The 14601-nt window shown below is 33.8% G+C and overlaps 1 non-coding gene across 1 annotated transcript; it reads right to left on the reverse strand.

Moving 5' to 3' along the window:
* Positions 1–9048: 9048 nt before the first annotated feature.
* Positions 9049–9155, reverse strand: LOC126026681 (U6 spliceosomal RNA). Its single transcript, XR_007501904.1, has one exon. It is a non-coding gene; the product is annotated as a U6 spliceosomal RNA (small nuclear RNA).
* Between the last annotated feature and the right edge of the window lie 5446 nt (positions 9156–14601).

Here is a 14601-nt window from a genome sequence, read left to right on the forward strand (position 1 = left end):
TCATGATATGAAGCCCACCATAAATAAAGAGTGGTGAGTGCAATTAAATAAATAATTACACTGACAATTATGGTGACAATGTAAATGAGTGAGAGAAGTAGAATGCCTATCTTGAATACAGACCAGGTGTTGGGGAAGAGGGAGATTGGGGTCATTGGTGATAGGATTGTTGCACGAGTGAATAGGGGTGTTCTTTTTATGACTGAAATCCAACTACAATCATGTCTGTAATCAAGATGCTTAAATAAAGATAAAAAGTAAATAAAATAAAAAGTAAAAATATATCATAATTTAGATATTATAGAATTTACAGTATCAATGTGTAAAATCTCTGCACCTCACCACTTATTGCCCTATATTAACAATTGTACGATGCATTTTTATAAGTAGGTTTTAAAAACTAATGTCCATGTTTATATTTTCAGTATTCTCTACAATGGAAAAGGAAAGATCAAGTCACCAAGCTTTCAAATCACCCCTGGTTGATTATCCTCAAAGCTAAAGTCTTTCTGACCATCTATGAATGGGGCAGGTGGGATAGATCTCACAGTCCTGGGGGATAGCCTCATATTCCTGTGGGATAGGCCTCACAGCCCACACTCACATACTGATATCCTCTATTTTATAAATGGAGCTCCACAGTGCTTGGAGTGTGTAGCTCAGCAGTTATTCAATGCCTCCAAATATCAAAGTACTGAGAGCTCAGTAGGAGCATATCAAATCTGACATTGAAATTTCAAAGATGCTCACCAAGCTCAGTGAGCAAAATCATGTAGAAATCTCAACCATCACCAATCAGCTCAGTAAATAGTCAATGACCTAGTAATATCATTGTGAGATATGATAATTATCATGAAATGATTTTTATTGATGTATGTAATGCTAATTCTATCTGCCATCTTGTTGTAACAAGGAATAAGAAGTAAATTTAGTTGTGCCTGCTAATGAGGCATCCTTGAGGGGTGGGTGGAAAACTGAGGACACTGGTAGAGGGAAGGTCACCCTGGTGTCAGGATTGGTGTTGCAATTGGTGTTTCTGAAACAACTATATCTTGAACAACTTTTCAAATCATGGTATTTACATTTGAAACATTTTAAGTCATGAGGCATGGAATTATTAATATATAATTTATATATAGACTACATTTTTCAAATTAAATTTAGATGGTAGTTTTATACCTTAATTTAAACATTTTGATGGAAAGTACTTAGAGAATATATGTCAATTTTTTCAGTTTTTATAATTCACAAATTTTCAGAATCTATGAATGGATTCCTATTCATTTATCTAACTCAAGATCCAACTCTCCATGTAGTCTCAACTACATGGATGATATTTTAATGTAAGAGAATGGCATAGGAGATTCTGAAGTGCCCATGGATATATTTTGCAGGTATGGCATCAGGCCAGTTTGTGGACCATTTGTGCAAGGAACAAACAACCTGGGATGATAGAGAATTCAGGTTTATTGATTGCCTTGTCAACAGGATACTTCCAATTACATTCTTATAGTTTTAAAAATTCCATGGCAGCAGGACAGCCACAACCAGTTCTTGTTATGTGAAGTTAAATTTTCTTTATTAAACTGTTCTCATTTTATATCAACAGAAAAGACATGGTTTTATTTTCTCTATAAAATGAGGCAGAAAGGCTATAAGCTTAGTGAAGCATCTGGAGTCTCTACTAGAATAGGTCCTTTAAATGCATTGCTAAACAATTCATGTGAGGAGACAGCTTCTGCTAAATCAAATGTAAATCATCAGTCACATCTGGGTTAGGTTCTGTCTTTTCTGGTTCTGGTTGTAAATTGGTTTAACACTGAGTTCCCGTTACTAGACATTCCATATTTGAGTCAAACTAATGTCATAACATGAAGGACTTGGATGCTAAAAAAGGGAGGGGAATACCATCCCAAATTATTATAAATATGTTTTTTAAATCACAGAAAATATTTGTTTTATATTCATTTTTATTATTTTCTTTTAGAAGAAGAAAGGCAGGTGGTAAAATAAAACATTAAGTATAAAGAATGCATAAAATTTAGGATGATTCGAGGCTGGAGGGATAGCACAAAGGGTAAAATTGTTTGTCTTGCATCCTACCAACCTGAGTTTGATTCCCGTCATTACATATGTTCCTCTCAGCTGCCAGGAGTAATCCCTGACAGCCATTAGATGTAACCCAAAAATAAAATAAAAAGAATTGAGGAAAATTTATATTGATAGGGCAAAAGAGCATCTGTAGGAGTAAAGTCAATAAATAAATTTATTCCATAAAAGTGAAAAATGGGAGGGTTATGTAAATAGTAAAAGAGATTTAACATAAAGAATACATGTACCAATACATATCTAAACCCCAAATTCTCAGAACATAGCCATTGGAAATAGAGAACCTCATGCAGGAGATGAGTCGTTGACAAGATGATTAATGCTAACTGAAGTCATTGAGCTGAGCTAAAGTCAATGATTACAGTTTTAAGAAAAGACACTAGAATACAGATACACACATGAAGACATAGGAGAAACTGTTCAGCTAATGGTCTCAGAAGAAATGAAACCTTCCTGAACCTAGATTTTTTACTTCAGGCCTCCAAAAAACTTAAGAAAATTAATCTCTGCTGTTTAAGTTGATAATACCTCATTATACAGCCTGAAAACATAAAACTCAGGGAAACCTAGTTCCAGAACCATTTCATAAACTCTCCTTCACAAATTATGATCATAATTGTATTACATGGCCATTGAGTCACTAGCAAAGTAATCTGATTCACTCATTAGAAAATTATGTGAGATTATCATTTAATTGACCTAATAAGATACCAACAATTTAAAAGATAGTAGAGACCAGAACAGAACAGATGGTGGGGTATTTGGAAATAAATAAAAAGAAATTATAACTAAGAAGTAATACCACACAAAGGTAGATGACTCTACCTTATGAGTTGTATGGATTAAACTAGAAAATGTAAAAATTTTAGTATGGTTTCTAAAAATTAATTTATGTTATTATTTCTTAAATTATTTTTTATTTTTACTTTTACTACTACAAACCTCCGCCATCATACACTTCATGTAGCTGAAGTTCATATAATCAATAAGTTACAACCATTTACAGAAAAGTTATTACTTCATTAATAGTTGTTTGAGGTAATAAAATTTATCAGATGTCATTTATTTATACAGTAAGAAATATTATAGTACAAGTACAACTTAATAATGCTATTAATTTAACCCTTTCATTTAAAGGTAGAATTACTTGAAAGTCAGTAAACTTATTTGAACAAGCCCATGCCTTTTCCTAAGAAATGCATGGATTTTATCTTTCACTGAAATGCCAGTATAAAAATGATTCAACCATTCAACCTACGGGTTAAATAATAATCCCTTCAAAGATATTTATAAATACCTAGTTTCTCAACTTATGAATTTTGGGGGAATAAAAGGATTTTTGAAAAGGCTATATTAAGACAAGAGCCTTGAAATAAATTCTCCAAGAGTTACTAAATTCTATGACAAGTGTCCTCATAAGAAACAAATAAAGGAATAAACAGACACTTGGGTTGTGTGTGTGTGTTTGTGTGTAGGATAGAGTTACTGTGAGGACAGAGCAGAGAGGACTGTAGCCAATAGCAAAGGAATGCTGATAGTAGTAGCAAGAATCTGGAAGAGACAGGCAAGTTCTTCTCCTAGAGTCTACACGGCAAGTATAGTCATGCCAGCACCTGGATTTCAGAATCCTTATCCTCAGAATTGTGAGTGAATTTCTGCTGTTTTAGTCACCAAGTTTGTCATAATTTGTTACAGCAGCCTCAGAAAACTAATGCAAACCCCATGCCTGTTGATTTCAATTATTTTGATACATTGTTTGGCACATGTAAATCTAAGCTGCTATGTATGATATTTTAAAATATTGTCTAGGAGAAACGGCAAGATAAAATCAAGGTACAATATTATAGGAGTCTAATCTGTATGTTTAATCTGTCACAATTTGCCATCTTCCTTAGGATTATTCTTATCGAAGGATTTCTTTTGTATCTTACGAACTTTACCAATGGCATAATATAAATATAATCTTTAAGTACCCATATATGGGGAAGTACATTTCTACTCTAAGGTACCTTGCAATAAAAAAGTACAATTTTTAACTTATTTTCTGTAAGTTGACTTTGAACTTCTTAAAAAGTATAGTTTGTTGAACTACTAATTTCCTAGCTGTCAGGAAAAGAAGAGAGGGAGGAGAGCATTATTTTGCTTCCTTCTAACTTTTAGTTGTTTTTTCTTACATCATATATCATAATCCAAACTGAAATTCAGTGGGAAATTCTTATATGTGAATTCCTATTACTCAATATAATACTTGGAAAGTTAAAATTTTAAATCAGAGTAAGCACGTACTAGAAAGTGGCACATAGTGTTGTAACTACTGAAAAAAAAAAAGAAAACCCCATTTGGAGAGTCACATAAAGAGCAGGATGGAAAGTATTGCAATATCTAGAATTGGTCAATATTGAATTCTACAAAATACTTTGGTTTTTCATTTTGGTTTTACATAGTTTGCTTTTTCCCTTCATACCTTTAAAATTAATTTATTGGGGGAAATGACATTCCAAAATTAAAAATTGACTTGAAAATTGAAAATTGACTTAGCGTTTTTCTTAGTATTCATATCCATGTTCTACAGGCAATGAACAAAACATATCTATAATCATGTGCTAAACCAAAATACAGTTCAAATGCCTATTACGAGTATAAGGATGATTTATGGTATACTTTAATTCTCCTATTTTAGAAAGACAGATAATTCCTGCATTTTATAATGTTCTTTATTGACTTTTTCAAATATAAATATTTTTAAAATAATAACTTTAAGCATTATGATTACAAACATGTTTGTAGTTGAGTTTCAGTTATAAAAAGAACAAAAGAACACCCCCCTTCACCAGTGTAACATTCCACCACCACTGCCTCCATCTTCAAATATAAAATTTTTGAAACAATGTTTCAGCATTAAATTGATGACAAGGTACATAGTAAATCTTTGTCATTTTCATTGGTTTTATTAAGATGTAGTATGATTACAATATTCTAGTTTCTTAGAAAAGTATTCTGAGAATCAGATGTCAAGCAGTTAGTATCTCAATCACACATAACTTTCGCCAAAGAAACGGAAAAAATTGATCTCCAGCAAAACTTATATAAACCTAACAGTGCATTATAGTTTTGAATGTAGCTACTTGCTTTCAGCTAGTATTGGTTTTTATCTAACAGCCTCAACATATCTTTTAAGCTCTATTTCTTTGGCTTGGTCCTCAGTGGGTTTGTAAAGAGAAGCATATGACAAGTACCATAACTAACAATTTTACTTGATTCAATAACTTATTTACAATGTAAATATAGAAATAAGATGTGTAGGGATATCTTAAAATTATTTTTATTTAAAGCAATCACTTTCCTATTTGTATACATATGTTTCTATGATATATATTTTTTAATTTTGGAGGCCACACCTGGCTGTGTTCAGGGATTACTCCTGGTTCTGTGCTCAGGCATCACTCTTTGAGGTGCTCTCAGGACCATTTACAGTGCCAGTTATCAAACCTGAGCCAGTTGAATGTAAAGCAAGAACTTTACCACTGTGACTTCTCTTAAAGACAGTAATGTGGTCACCGACAAAAGTGACCTACATTGTGATCTATAGAGCACCTATATACAAATCACATGAGGATTATAATTAAATATGTATATTATTTACTTAATTTGTTTACCTATGAGTATTATGGCTTTGAAAGTCACAAAAAGACTTTAAAAGTACAGAAATAGAAAAAATAATAAGTAAAAATTTCAATAAAGCCAATAAAAATTAAAGTTTATGTAATAAAAGAAAAGCAAGAGCACTAGATAAAGACAAACCTTGGCTAATAACTATTTCTATTACTTAGATTTTATATGTCCATCAGCCAAATTTTCTGAGCTTTTATTGCCTCGGCAAGAAAATCATGTTAACATTACCTACTCATAGAATTTTAAAACAAATACAAAATACATGTGACTACCTTGAGCTAAATATAAAAACTGGAGATGGCTCCTTAGTAAGTAAATTTTAATGATTTTCCTATTTTTCTAATGTCAATGATTTTTTAGCCTCAAATACAATTAGGGCATAGAAATACTTAAATGTAATTTCTCAATAATTGATTATTGCATATATTTGATTTGATAATTATCTTCTTCAGTCTGACTTATTTACTCACATAAATTACCCTATATCCTCGAGTGTATTCTTAGGTGTTTTTAGGTACAAAATTTGTGCCGAGAAAACCTAAACTCAGCTTATACTTGGGTCATACAGATTATTTGATTTGGTGAGCACACACCGAATTAAATGCACGTAGACTCCAGTCATCTTCTGCTGTCTGCTGGAGGGGTGAGTGCTTCAGTTCAGTCCACCATTCATCGCTGAACTGAACTGTATGCTACTGAACTATTTAACCCACAATATTCTGTGCTTTGCATGAGAGACAGCAGTGATGATGATATCTGCAAAGTCAGTGATGATGACAATGTCTATGCTGATACCCTCACATTAGATACAGCTGAAGCTATTTAAACATATAGATAATGAGGAGGAGGAATCCAATTTTGAAGGATTTTTTTAAATATAATTTTTATTTTGATAATAGTGGCTTACATATTGTTGACAATAATATTTTAGGTAAATATTTACATAAAATCAGGGGGGGATTCCCATACCAAATTGTCCTCCCTACACCTCCGTTTTTGTCCTATCTCCCATATCCTCTTTCCTCATCCCCAGGGCTGCTAGAATATGTGGTCCCCTATGTACCTATCCTACTACATAGAAGTCTTGCACCTGTTTGGTCTTGGTGCCTCCCTTATTTCCCCCTCTAATTGGGAGGCAGGACTAGCTAGTTTAAGTTGCATGGTTTTGTTTGAAGAAGAGAAAAGTAATAAACTGGGGTAAAAGTCTAATACTCCGAAAGTGGGCGGAATCCTTCTAGAGGCTCTCATCGTCGATTTGAGAGATGAAGGAGAAAAAGAAGATGAAACACTCCACCAGTACAAAAAGAAGTGTCAAATATCCAGTGAGGACTCCAACAATAACGATAAGCACCACAAAAACAAAAACAAAAACAAAAAACAAAAAAACGCCATGGTCTTGAGATAAGAAACATGGCATAGCACATAAAGAAAGAAAAGAAAAGAGAAAAAAATAACTGGGGACAACAGCTTCAATAACCACACCTAAACAGAGAAATCGACCAAAAATATATAGGTAAATAATAATAATAATAAATGAAGATTAAAATAATATATAAAAATAGACAATGTTTTGTGCTGTTTGCTTTTTTGATTTTTCCCTCCTGCCCTGGCACAGTAAATATTGGGGTCTTTTGAAAAGGAATTCGCTTGGCCTAAGAGATCATGGGTTTTCTCCGTCCTTGGAGTATATTGTCATGGATTAACTATAGACTCTGTTCAGGATCATTTATTCTCCCGGTGGTGCTTTTGTGGTGTTTGGAAGACTTCTGTTCTGTCCTGGGTGATACAATCAGACCTCTGTGTCTAGAGATCTCAGTATCTGCACAGGTCCAGGGGTGGGACTTATGATGAAGTCAGTCTTTGTGGTTCTAGAAGTTCTGTTCCCTCAGTGTCATTTTAATCCATCTTCTGTAGTTGGTGGTCTTGGTCTTTGCACTGTACCTAGGATGGCACCTAGGATAGCGTCTTTGTGCTTCCATAAGCTACATTCCGTTACTATTGTCTCTGCTAGACCTTTGGAACTGGGGATCATGGTTATTGTGCAGGTCGTAGTTCAAACCCTAGACTACGGCTTTTTTATTGGTCCCAAGATATATACAGTCTGTTCATGGTTCTAGCAGCCAGTCATCTGTAAATCGCGATCTTGGCTTTTGGACCTACTAAAGGGTGACAAGTCTTCTGATTTTGTCTTATTGTAAGTCAAACTTATTGATTTGTCTTATTGTCTGGTAAGGTAGGATAACCTGCACTTAGGTCAAGTTGTTGCTATTTTCCTCGTTGTCAGGATATCATATTAGAGCTGGCACTTGTTGGTGTTCTAGCTGTATTAAGGCTGTCCCGGATGGGATTTGTTTCCTGCAGCTGTAGTGGAGAACTGTGCCGTTTTTATGTCTGGGATCCAGGGTTCAAGGCTGGACGGATGGTATCTAATCACCTGAGGTCTAAGTTGATTCCACATGACATATTTTCGAGGTAGGAGATATCCTTGTATTGTAAACAACTATGAGTTCCTATCTCTAGTAGATAAGAGCTCTTTTTTCTATGTAAGATTTCCCCTTTTTTTAGTGTGCCTTTGCAGGGAGAAATGGTGCTACATTGTATTGTCGGCGCATTTGGGGGTGGACAGAGGGGAAAACAAAAACAGGTCACATACCCAAAAAGATAAAAAAAAGGAATAAAAATATATGTGCTCACATATGTATATGTAGGACAGACATTTAAAAAAAAATAAAATAAAGAAGTATTTAAAGGACCAAAGTGATGCAAAAGACTACCATACATTTGGGGAAAAGCAGGTAAAGAGGTGGTGTAATACAGGTCTTATGCTTATGTTGGAAGTACAGGTTTTCCCATTGTCTTTTGGGTTTTCCTTGTGGGGTGTGGGTTCTCAGGCACCTTTTCATCACACCCCCTAACCATCTTCAGATTGGCAAAAGGTTTGCGGCAGGGAGGTCCTGGAAGAGTTCTTGCATTGGGGCTACTTTTGGGACTATGTCCGGTTTCAAGTAACAGTCCACGTTAGGGGGAGTTGATAGGGAGGGTCGCACAGCATGAGTCCGCAGGGGATTTAGCTGCCTTTTCTTGCAGGAGATGAGGTGTGGGTTTGACTGGGTGTCCCTTCACTTGGGTGCTGGGTACTGGTTCGTTGGGGTAGGAGGTCAATATTGATGCCTAATAGATTAAGGACTGAGGGTGAAGAGTTTTAATATGGTGGGAGGTCTGGATGGGATTGAGGGGTGAATAGATAGTTGGGTTTCCAGAGGGCGGGGGGATATGGAACGCTTCACAAATTTGCATGTCATCCTTGCGCAGGGGCCATGCTAATCTTCTCTGTATCATTCCAATTTTAGTATATGTGCTGCCGAAGCGAGCACCAGTTTTGAAGGATTTTAACCTTTGTGATTTAGCTTGATTACCTGTTAAGCTATGGTTTTCTTTACTTTATTTAAAGTTTTAAAGTTATTGTGCTAGTTTACAGTTTTTCTTTAGCAATAAATATTGAAAAACATTTAATCTACGATTCCCCAATTATTGTTATTAGATCTTATAAAGTCTTCTTTTTAAAATGTCACAAAGGATGATATTTTTCTTATATTAAGACAGTGGATTGGGGGAGTGGCCACATTCATTGGTGCTCTGAGATTATTATTGGCTTTATACCTGGTTATTAAGAAAACCATATGTGATGCTGGGAATTGGATCTATGTGAGTTTTGTGTAAGGCAAGTACTATTTCTCTGACCCAAAACAATGGACTTAATTTCCAAAATACTCATAACTATTTTGCACCCCAAATAGGTGAATATAGTAGACTAAGAATGAATATAGTAGACTTAGAAACAGGAATTATTATAACTGAGGCTGAATTTGGGCTGTTTTTGTGTGAAAATCCTACTTTCACTTTTATGAAATATATTTTAATAAACCAATATGTATACATGATCTCATATAATTATTACAATTATTTTGTAAAGTTCTTCTTATTATCTCAATCTTGCATAAAAATGTAACAAAATTTATAGCCCAGATACAGTTAAATATAATTTTAGAATGTTTCACATGTTTAGCCTTGCTTCAAAGCCCAGTCTTTCAATTTTAGCATATAGTGCCTAAAATTATGGACATGAAATTTAAGATAAAGTGATTGTCCTAATAGTCCTAATTTTTTATGAATTTTATGAACATGTTATTACTGAAGTTTATCAATTATTAGTTTTTACACTTAAAATGAAGGAAACTGAAGGTACCTTATTCTTTCTTTTTTGATTAATTTTTTTTTGGGGGGCACACCTGGTGGTGCTCAGGGGTTACTCCTGGCTGTCTGCTCAGAAATAGCTCCTGGTAGGCCGGGGGACCATATGGGACACCGGGATTCGAACCAACCACCTTAGGTCCTGGATAGCTGCTTGTAAGGCAAATGCCACTGTGCTATCTCTCCAGGCCCACATTATTCTTAATTTAAGAGATTATGGTAAGATCAAGGAAATATTTACTCTAAAATAATTTGTAAAATAGCGAGAAAGTTACATAGACACCATAAAATGGTATGAAATTAGAATTAAAATATATTAACATTTCATTAAATAATTTCAGTTCTGCATAGATGTTGGATGTCAGTCAGTCATCTAGGATTTGCTAGTACCTTCATTGAGATAAACCGTTACTTAACATTATATGTGCTTGTTTATAAAAAAAAAGTAAGACTTACATAGTTTATTTATTTATTTATTTAGTAAGTATTTGGGCCATATCCGGCAGCACTCAGGAATTACTCCTGGCTCTGTACTCAGAAGTCTCTCCTGGCAGGCTCAGGGGACCATATGGGATGCTGGAGATTGAACTAGGGCCTATTCAGGTTTAGATGCATGTAAGGCAGTGGTTCTCAAATAGTGGGGTGCGCTCCTCAGGGGTGGCGCGAGTCTCCATAAATGGGGGTACGTTTGACCTCGGCAAACACTATCGTAACAAGCTAAGCCCTGTGTTTATGTCTCTGTATGTCTCTGGAGCTGAGAGTTGCTGTGTCCTGCTTCAAACCTCGCTTCGAAAAGCTATGCATTGCAAAACGTGCTCACTGTAGCCATTAATCCAGACATCTCCTTTGATTAAAAAATCAGCTCAAATTATTTTATATATTTTTGTTTTGCAGGTTAAAGTTTTTTTTTAATAAAGATACTATTTACAGTTGTGCAGGGACCGCGAAAAATGTTTTCTTCTTCCTAGGTGGGGCATGACAGAAAATAATTGAGAAGCACTGTTGTAAGGCAAATTCCCTACTGCTATGCTATTGCTCTGGCCTTAGCCTTACATATTTTAGTTTACTATCCAGTAGGTTACATATTTTCACACCCCCAAAAAAACCTTGTAAATTGTCAGCAATTATTTGTCTTCAAAATAACAGCTTAATAATAATAATAATAATAATAATGCATATATTTTTCAGCTTCCAAGCAATCAGATTAACATAATGTAGAAAAAAAGGTAATAATGAAGTATTCACCAGTAGAAACAAGGATATATCAATACACACATACATAAATGGATTAATGAACAAATCTCTATTGTGTATGGACAGACACTTGGAAAAGCTATTTTGAAGATTGTGATTGTCAGTTGGGTGAGTGCCATAAGGCAAGAGCCATTTGGAAGACTAGGGAGAGAGAGAGAGTGCAGAGAACTGGACTAAGTTTCAATACCTGAATGCTGGATGTCAAGACACCCACTTAAAATTCTGTGATTCAGGACAATGAGTTTAATCCCATTTACCCTTCTTACCTTTGACAAATAGCTGATCATACTCATTACTGCATTACAGGGATTATCAGAAAACTCCTAAAGAAGATATTGCTATTGTGGGCTATCCATTTTAGCTTAGTTCCATTTTAACTTAGTATCTATTAAATTTAGTTAACCGGTAACTATGTATGGGAAATGGACTTAAAGGCTATGTTTAAATGATACTAACATTTTTTAATCATTCAGAAGATTTTTCTAGAAAGAACTACCATGCTGCTTGCTTTTTGTGTGACAGGTTAATGTAAAGAATGGCACTAAGTTATTTCTACTCTTCTGGGTACAGTCCAAGTACTCATCTTGGTAGTGATGCATTTAGATCATGCCTATATCACCTGCTTCTTGGGTATCGACTGCTAAATGTCAGCACCATCAATTCATGGAGAAGATTAAATTAACACAAAGTCAATAACATAGCAGGAATACACATAATTTTTACTAAGCTATTACTCTTTTTAACTGAGGCCCATCATGATATCATCTGTTGATGTAAAAATCATCGAATGTCTGAGTGGTGGGTTTGTCTGGAACCTGTTTTGTTTAACCCTAATGATTGTATGACTGGTTGAGCCAAATGTAATATTCTTATGCATATCCTTAAGCTAATTGTTCTATTCCAAAATTACATTTTCCCCCAAACAGAAATTAAAACTGCATGGTAATTATTAAATAGCTTTGTTTCAACTAAATAATCATATTACATATGTAAATATGCTCTTTTCTTTTAAAAAAACTATAATTCGTTTGCCACAGGAAAGGAAAGCTTTTAGATCTCCCAATTTTGAAAGGACAGACTGAAAAATGATCAGAAAGTTCAAAGTACCTAGCTCAACAGAGTTTATCTTGTGTTTTGAAGAACTGCCAGTTAACTCTACACTTTTCTCTTTTAAAACATAAACTATTTTTTACAAAGTTCACCAAGAGGACTCTCTTTCAAGATGTAGCAGCCAAAACCTTATTCTGATATCCAAGGTCTGGAGAAGAAAAAAATTCTTTTATTATAGGTTTCTACAGATTTGGTGAAAAACTTATATTTATCTTTAAAATTGAGAATGAGTGAAGAAAAATTCCTAAAGGCTAATGATTAGTAAAAGTCAAATATGTCTTTTTCCTTAGATACTAGAGGTTATAAATTGATATACATGGTCTTACTTGACATTGAACTTGAAACACATAAGTTCAGTCTGGCACTATCTAAGAATAGAGAAACCTGTCACATACTTGAGAAGGTGAAAGAAAATGGAAAAGTCTCTTAATTTAGATTAAAAATTAGTTTATACAGCAAGGATTTGTTGCCATTCTATGAATTTATGTCTAGATTTCTTTTAGGGATATTTAATTCAAAGTAACTTTAGTAACTCAAGTGATTACATGTCTTATTTGCTACTTACAAATCAGTTCTAGTGCCTTACAGCCTTGGAAGTCCTATTCTGATTTTACTAATTTCATAGGCATGTTGAAATGTGCATTTCTGAATGGAGCAAAACTTTGACACATTCTTGTTCTCCTTAGAAATAAAAGTTTCTATTTTTCTGGCAAGAAATGTGGCATTATTTAGAAAAATTTCTTATATAAGGAACATGTGTAATATAAGTGCATGTGCATTCTAAAATAATTTATTTATATAAATACCTTTGTAGGTATTTATATATAAATATTTATATATAAAATGTGTAATATATTTAAAAATTTAAAAAGAAATGGTAATAAATGGTATTGAACCTTTTGCTCTCATTCATGAGCATGTGTTTGTTTGGAAACAAGTTAATTCCCATCTATAAATTAATAGTTAAAAAAACAAGCTCTTCCAAATTTACACCTGAAATAGTATGCAACCATTGGAAAAAAACACATTTGCTCTAGTCCAACTGATGTATAGATATAGAAAAACAAAATATTGTCTCTGATATGTTTTTTCTAAAATATTATTTTAATTGGAAGGCTTGAGGGCATAATAGAATTGTCTTTGTAAAAGATATTTAACTAGGTTTTTCTTAAGGTTAAGCTTTGTACTAGACTAAGGAAAATCTAATCTCCTCAGTGTAGAAGAAAGATTTTAAATATGTGTTCTTTTGTTTTACCTGATATCTTTCTAAGATGCCTTTTTTTAATCTCATTTCCAATATATTCTGCTAAATCTAAGTTTATTTAGAGATGGAATATGGAGACATGGGAGTAGGCTCATTAATTCTTTTGGATCACTCTTGTATATAAAGAAGCAATGCAGGCTATTAAAAAGCTTTCTATTTTTCTCATATATAATGTTTGCTTGATTATTTAATTCCTAAGGAAACAAAAGAGCTATGGGATGATTTCTTTTGTGGAATAAATCAAGGTTCAGAGTGTATTTATATATGACTTCAGCTAGCTAAAATAATACAAGGGCAAAGAAAAAATTCTTAGATATTTCTGCTTAAATGTATATATCAGAGTATATACATAGAATGATGTAGGTGTAGAAAAATGTATGGAAAAACAAATACCTAATCTTCAGAGAGTCAATGTGGACTTCTTTTTAATGATGTTGGAAGCTAGTGAGGCCAAAAAATACCCCTAAAATCTTAAAATAGAACATGCATATGGTTACATTGAAAAAATGTAAGCAAAAGTATATATTTTAGCTCCATTTTTATTATTTTATTAAACTGTGAAAAATAAATTCAAATTTTTACTTATACTTTAGTTACCATTCTTCCTGGAAACCTCTTGTCAGGCCATGCCTGATTTTCATGCAACCAAATTCAATGTATCTACCTCATAGAAACAACTTCAATACTATCTAGCACTGGACAGAAGTACATCTTGTTGCCTCAGTCAACAACTTCCTTTATAGGCTAGATCTACATTTTTCCTTTTATATCAACATTCACTTCTTCCCTTTCTCTTTTACAGATTTCCTTTATGCTTGACCTTAAAACAATGGCATGGTCTTAGTGGATATGCTAAGATCCTGGGACATCCCCATTTCACTTTATCAGTGGTCTCACTTAAACCTACAGTGACCATGAAACTGGTTTGATTCTATATGTTC

Source organism: Suncus etruscus, chromosome 13 (assembly GCF_024139225.1).
Source record: "Suncus etruscus isolate mSunEtr1 chromosome 13, mSunEtr1.pri.cur, whole genome shotgun sequence".
Taxonomy (NCBI): Eukaryota; Metazoa; Chordata; class Mammalia; order Eulipotyphla; family Soricidae; genus Suncus; species Suncus etruscus.